Genomic DNA, 4879 nt, shown 5'->3' with positions numbered 1-4879 from the left:
AAACCAGCCTCTCCTTCTGGAGCTCGCCTAAGTGCCAACGGCTCTTGCGCCGTAATGTGTCCGCTTTGCCTGGTTCCCTCGGTCGGCCACAAACGGCGAAAAATCAGCCTCTCCTTCTGGAGCTCGCCTAAGTGCCAACGGCTCTTGCGCCGTAATGTGTCCGCTTTGCCTGGTTCCCTCGGTCGGCCACAAATAGCGAAAAACCAGCCTCTCCTTCTGGAGCTCGCCTAAGTGCCAACGGCTCTTGCGCCGTAATGTGTCCGCTTTGCCTGGTTCCCTCGGTCGGCCACAAACGGCGAAAAATCAGCCTCTCCTTCTGGAGCTCGCCTAAGTGCCAACGGCTCTTGCGCCGTAATGTGTCCGCTTTGCCTGGTTCCCTCGGTCGGCCACAAATAGCGAAAAACCAGCCTCTCCTTCTGGAGCTCGCCTAAGTGCCAACGGCTCTTGCGCCGTAATGTGTCCGCTTTGCCTGGTTCCCTCGGTCGGCCACAAACGGCGAAAAATCAGCCTCTCCTTCTGGAGCTCGCCTAAGTGCCAACGGCTCTTGCGCCGTAATGTGTCCGCTTTGCCTGGTTCCCTCGGTCGGCCACAAATAGCGAAAAACCAGCCTCTCCTTCTGGAGCTCGCCTAAGTGCCAACGGCTCTTGCGCCGTAATGTGTCCGCTTTGCCTGGTTCCCTCGGTCGGCCACAAACGGCGAAAAATCAGCCTCTCCTTCTGGAGCTCGCCTAAGTGCCAACGGCTCTTGCGCCGTAATGTGTCCGCTTTGCCTGGTTCCCTCGGTCGGCCACAAATAGCGAAAAACCAGCCTCTCCTTCTGGAGCTCGCCTAAGTGCCAACGGCTCTTGCGCCGTAATGTGTCCGCTTTGCCTGGTTCCCTCGGTCGGCCACAAACGGCGAAAAATCAGCCTCTCCTTCTGGAGCTCGCCTAAGTGCCAACGGCTCTTGCGCCGTAATGTGTCCGCTTTGCCTGGTTCCCTCGGTCGGCCACAAATAGCGAAAAACCAGCCTCTCCTTCTGGAGCTCGCGCCAACTTTGTCAAAAAATTTCTAAGTGCCAACGGCTCTTGCGCCGTAAAGTGTCCGCTTTGCCTGGTTCCCTCGGTCGGCCACAAATAGCGAAAAATCAGCCTCTCCTTCTGGAGCTCGTGCCAACTTTGGCGAATATTTTCTAAGTGCCAACGGCTCTTGCGCCGTAATGTGTCCGCTTTGCCTGGTTCCCTCGGTCGGCCACAAATAGCGAAAAATCAGCCTCTCCTTCTGGAGCTCGCCTAAGTGCCAACGGCTCTTGCGCCGTAATGTGTCCGCTTTGTCTGGTTCCCTCGGTCGGCCACAAACGGCGAAAAATCAGCCTCTCCTTCTGGAGCTCGTGCCAACTTTGGCGAATATTTTCTAAGTGCCAACGGCTCTTGCGCCGTAAAGTGTCCGCTTTGCCTGGTTCCCTCGGTCGGCCACAAATAGCGAAAAATCAGCCTCTCCTTCTGGAGCTCGTGCCAACTTTGGCGAATATTTTCTAAGTGCCAACGGCTCTTGCGCCGTAATGTGTCCGCTTTGCCTGGTTCCCTCGGTCGGCCACAAATAGCGAAAAAATCAGCCTCTCCTTCTGGAGCTCGCCTAAGTGCCAACGGCTCTTGCGCCGTAATGTGTCCGCTTTGCCTGGTTCCCTCGGTCGGCCACAAACGGCGAAAAATCAGCCTCTCATTCTGGAGCTCGTGCCAACTTTGGCGAATATTTTCTAAGTGCCAACGGCTCTTGCGCCGTAATGTGTCCGCTTTGCCTGGTTCCCTCGGTCGGCCACGAACGGCGAAAAATCAGCCTCTCCTTCTGGAGCTCGCCTAAGTGCCAACGGCTCTTGCGCCGTAATGTGTCCGCTTTGCCTGGTTCCCTCGGTCGGCCACAAACGGCGAAAAATCAGCCTCTCCTTCTGGAGCTCGCCTAAGTGCCAACGGCTCTTGCGCCGTAATGTGTCCGCTTTGCCTGGTTCCCTCGGTCGGCCACAAATAGCGAAAAACCAGCCTCTCCTTCTGGAGCTCGCCTAAGTGCCAACGGCTCTTGCGCCGTAATGTGTCCGCTTTGCCTGGTTCCCTCGGTCGGCCACAAACGGCGAAAAATCAGCCTCTCCTTCTGGAGCTCGCCTAAGTGCCAACGGCTCTTGCGCCGTAATGTGTCCGCTTTGCCTGGTTCCCTCGGTCGGCCACAAATAGCGAAAAACCAGCCTCTCCTTCTGGAGCTCGCCTAAGTGCCAACGGCTCTTGCGCCGTAATGTGTCCGCTTTGCCTGGTTCCCTCGGTCGGCCACAAACGGCGAAAAATCAGCCTCTCCTTCTGGAGCTCGCGCCAACTTTGTCAAAAAATTTCTAAGTGCCAACGGCTCTTGCGCCGTAAAGTGTCCGCTTTGCCTGGTTCCCTCGGTCGGCCACAAATAGCGAAAAATCAGCCTCTCCTTCTGGAGCTCGTGCCAACTTTGGCGAATATTTTCTAAGTGCCAACGGCTCTTGCGCCGTAATGTGTCCGCTTTGCCTGGTTCCCTCGGTCGGCCACAAATAGCGAAAAATCAGCCTCTCCTTCTGGAGCTCGCCTAAGTGCCAACGGCTCTTGCGCCGTAAAGTGTCCGCTTTGTCTGGTTCCCTCGGTCGGCCACAAACGGCGAAAAATCAGCCTCTCCTTCTGGAGCTCGTGCCAACTTTGGCGAATATTTTCTAAGTGCCAACGGCTCTTGCGCCGTAAAGTGTCCGCTTTGTCTGGTTCCCTCGGTCGGCCACAAATAGCGAAAAATCAGCCTCTCCTTCTGGAGCTCGCGCAAGTGCCAACGGCTCTTGCGCCGTAAAGTGTCCGCTTTGTCTGGTTCCCTCGGTCGGCCACAAATAGCGAAAAATCAGCCTCTCCTTCTGGAGCTCGTGCCAACTTTGGCGAATATTTTCTAAGTGCCAACGGCTCTTGCGCCGTAATGTGTCCGCTTTGTCTGGTTCCCTCGGTCGGCCACAAATAGCGAAAAATCAGCCTCTCCTTCTGGAGCTCGTGCCAACTTTGGCGAATATTTTCTAAGTGCCAACGGCTCTTGCGCCGTAAAGTGTCCGCTTTGCCTGGTTCCCTCGGTCGGCCACAAATAGCGAAAAATCAGCCTCTCCTTCTGGAGCTCGCGCCAACTTTGTCAAAAAATTTCTAAGTGCCAACGGCTCTTGCGCCGTAAAGTGTCCGCTTTGCCTGGTTCCCTCGGTCGGCCACAAATAGCGAAAAATCAGCCTCTCCTTCTGGAGCTCGCGCCAACTTTGTCAAAAAATTTCTAAGTGCCAACGGCTCTTGCGCCGTAAAGTGTCCGCTTTGCCTGGTTCCCTCGGTCGGCCACAAATAGCGAAAAATCAGCCTCTCCTTCTGGAGCTCGCGCCAACTTTGTCGAAAAATTTCTAAGTGCCAACGGCTCTTGCGCCGTAAAGTGTCCGCTTTGTCTGGTTCCCTCGGTCGGCCGCAAATAGCGAAAAATCAGCCTCTCGCCCGTCAGGTACCAGGCGTTGGGGTACCAGGGGTAAGTGCAGTACCAGCTTTGGTCTGTTGGTGCGCCAGAGTACGATGAGTTGGTCCCCCTAGTCACTGTACTCATTACCTTTACCCCCAAATCGCAAAATATAGTCAGAACGAGTGTGGGGAACACAAGTTTTGGCCCCGAGAACCAGGCGGCTGGTGTCTCTAGCGATGTGTTCCCCCCCAAAAAGTGTTCACATGCTCGGACAGCGAACCTAGGAGCTACCGCAAAGCACTCTGGAAGTGCAAGAGCGAAAAATTTTCTAAGTACAAAAACTCTCGAAAATTTTCAAAGTGTCACAGTGCTCGAAAATTTTCAAAGTGCTACATGCTTTCCATCCAAGGAAGGAATAGTGGAGGACCGGCCGCCTCCTTAAACACAAGCCGGCGGAACGACGGGGAGGACCGGCCGCCTCCTTAAACACAGGCCGGTGGAACGTTTGGCAGAATTCTTCTCGTGGAGGACCGGCCGCCTCCTTAAACACAAGCCGGCGGAACGACGGGGAGGACCGGCCGCCTCCTTAAACACAGGCCGGTGGAACGTTTGGCAGAATTCTTCTCGTGGAGGACCGGCCGCCTCCTTAAACACAGGCCGGTGGGAACGGTTGGCAGAATTGCGTGACGGCCGCCTGCTCCCGGCGTCCGCACGTGAACGAACACCCCCTCCCGGGGACGGCCGTCTGCTCCCGACCGCCGTCCTTCACCCCCTCACCTTCCGGACCCCCGTCTGCTCCCGGCGGGCCTCCGAGTACCCCCACCTTCTCCCGAACTGACCGACAGGCAATGAGACCCGCCTTGGTAGGGCCCCCACCGGCCCCGGCTCGCGCCGGCGTTGGGTGGACGGTTCCTCCCCACTTGCGGGTCGCTCTCCACGGAGGACCGGTCGCCTCACTAAACATAGGCCGGGCGAAAATCTGCGAATGTTATACATCCAAGGAGGGAGGACCGGCCGCCTCCTTAAACCACCGGCCGGGCGAAAATCTGCGAATGTTATACATCCAAGGAGGGAGGACCGGCCGCCTCCTTAAACCACCGGCCGGGCGAAAATATGCGAATGTTATACATCCAAGGAGGGAGGACCGGTCGCCTCACTAAACATAGGCCGGGCGAAAATCTGCGAATGTTATACATCCAAGGAGGGAGGACCGGCCGCCTCCTTAAACCACCGGCCGGGCGAAAATCTGCGAATGTTATACATCCAAGAAAGGAAGGAAGGAGGGAACCGGCCGCCTCCTTAAACACAGGCCGGGCGAAAATCTGCGAATCTTATCCATCCAAGGACGGAGGACCGGCCGCCTCCTTAAACACAGGCCGGTAGGAACGGTTGGCAGAATCGCGTGACGGCCGCCTGCTCCCGGCGTCC

Source organism: Syngnathus typhle, unplaced genomic scaffold, assembly GCF_033458585.1.
Source record: "Syngnathus typhle isolate RoL2023-S1 ecotype Sweden unplaced genomic scaffold, RoL_Styp_1.0 HiC_scaffold_327, whole genome shotgun sequence".
NCBI classification, from domain to species: Eukaryota; Metazoa; Chordata; class Actinopteri; order Syngnathiformes; family Syngnathidae; genus Syngnathus; species Syngnathus typhle.
The sequence above is the reverse complement of the archived record's forward strand: the minus strand, read 5'-3'. Positions refer to the sequence as shown.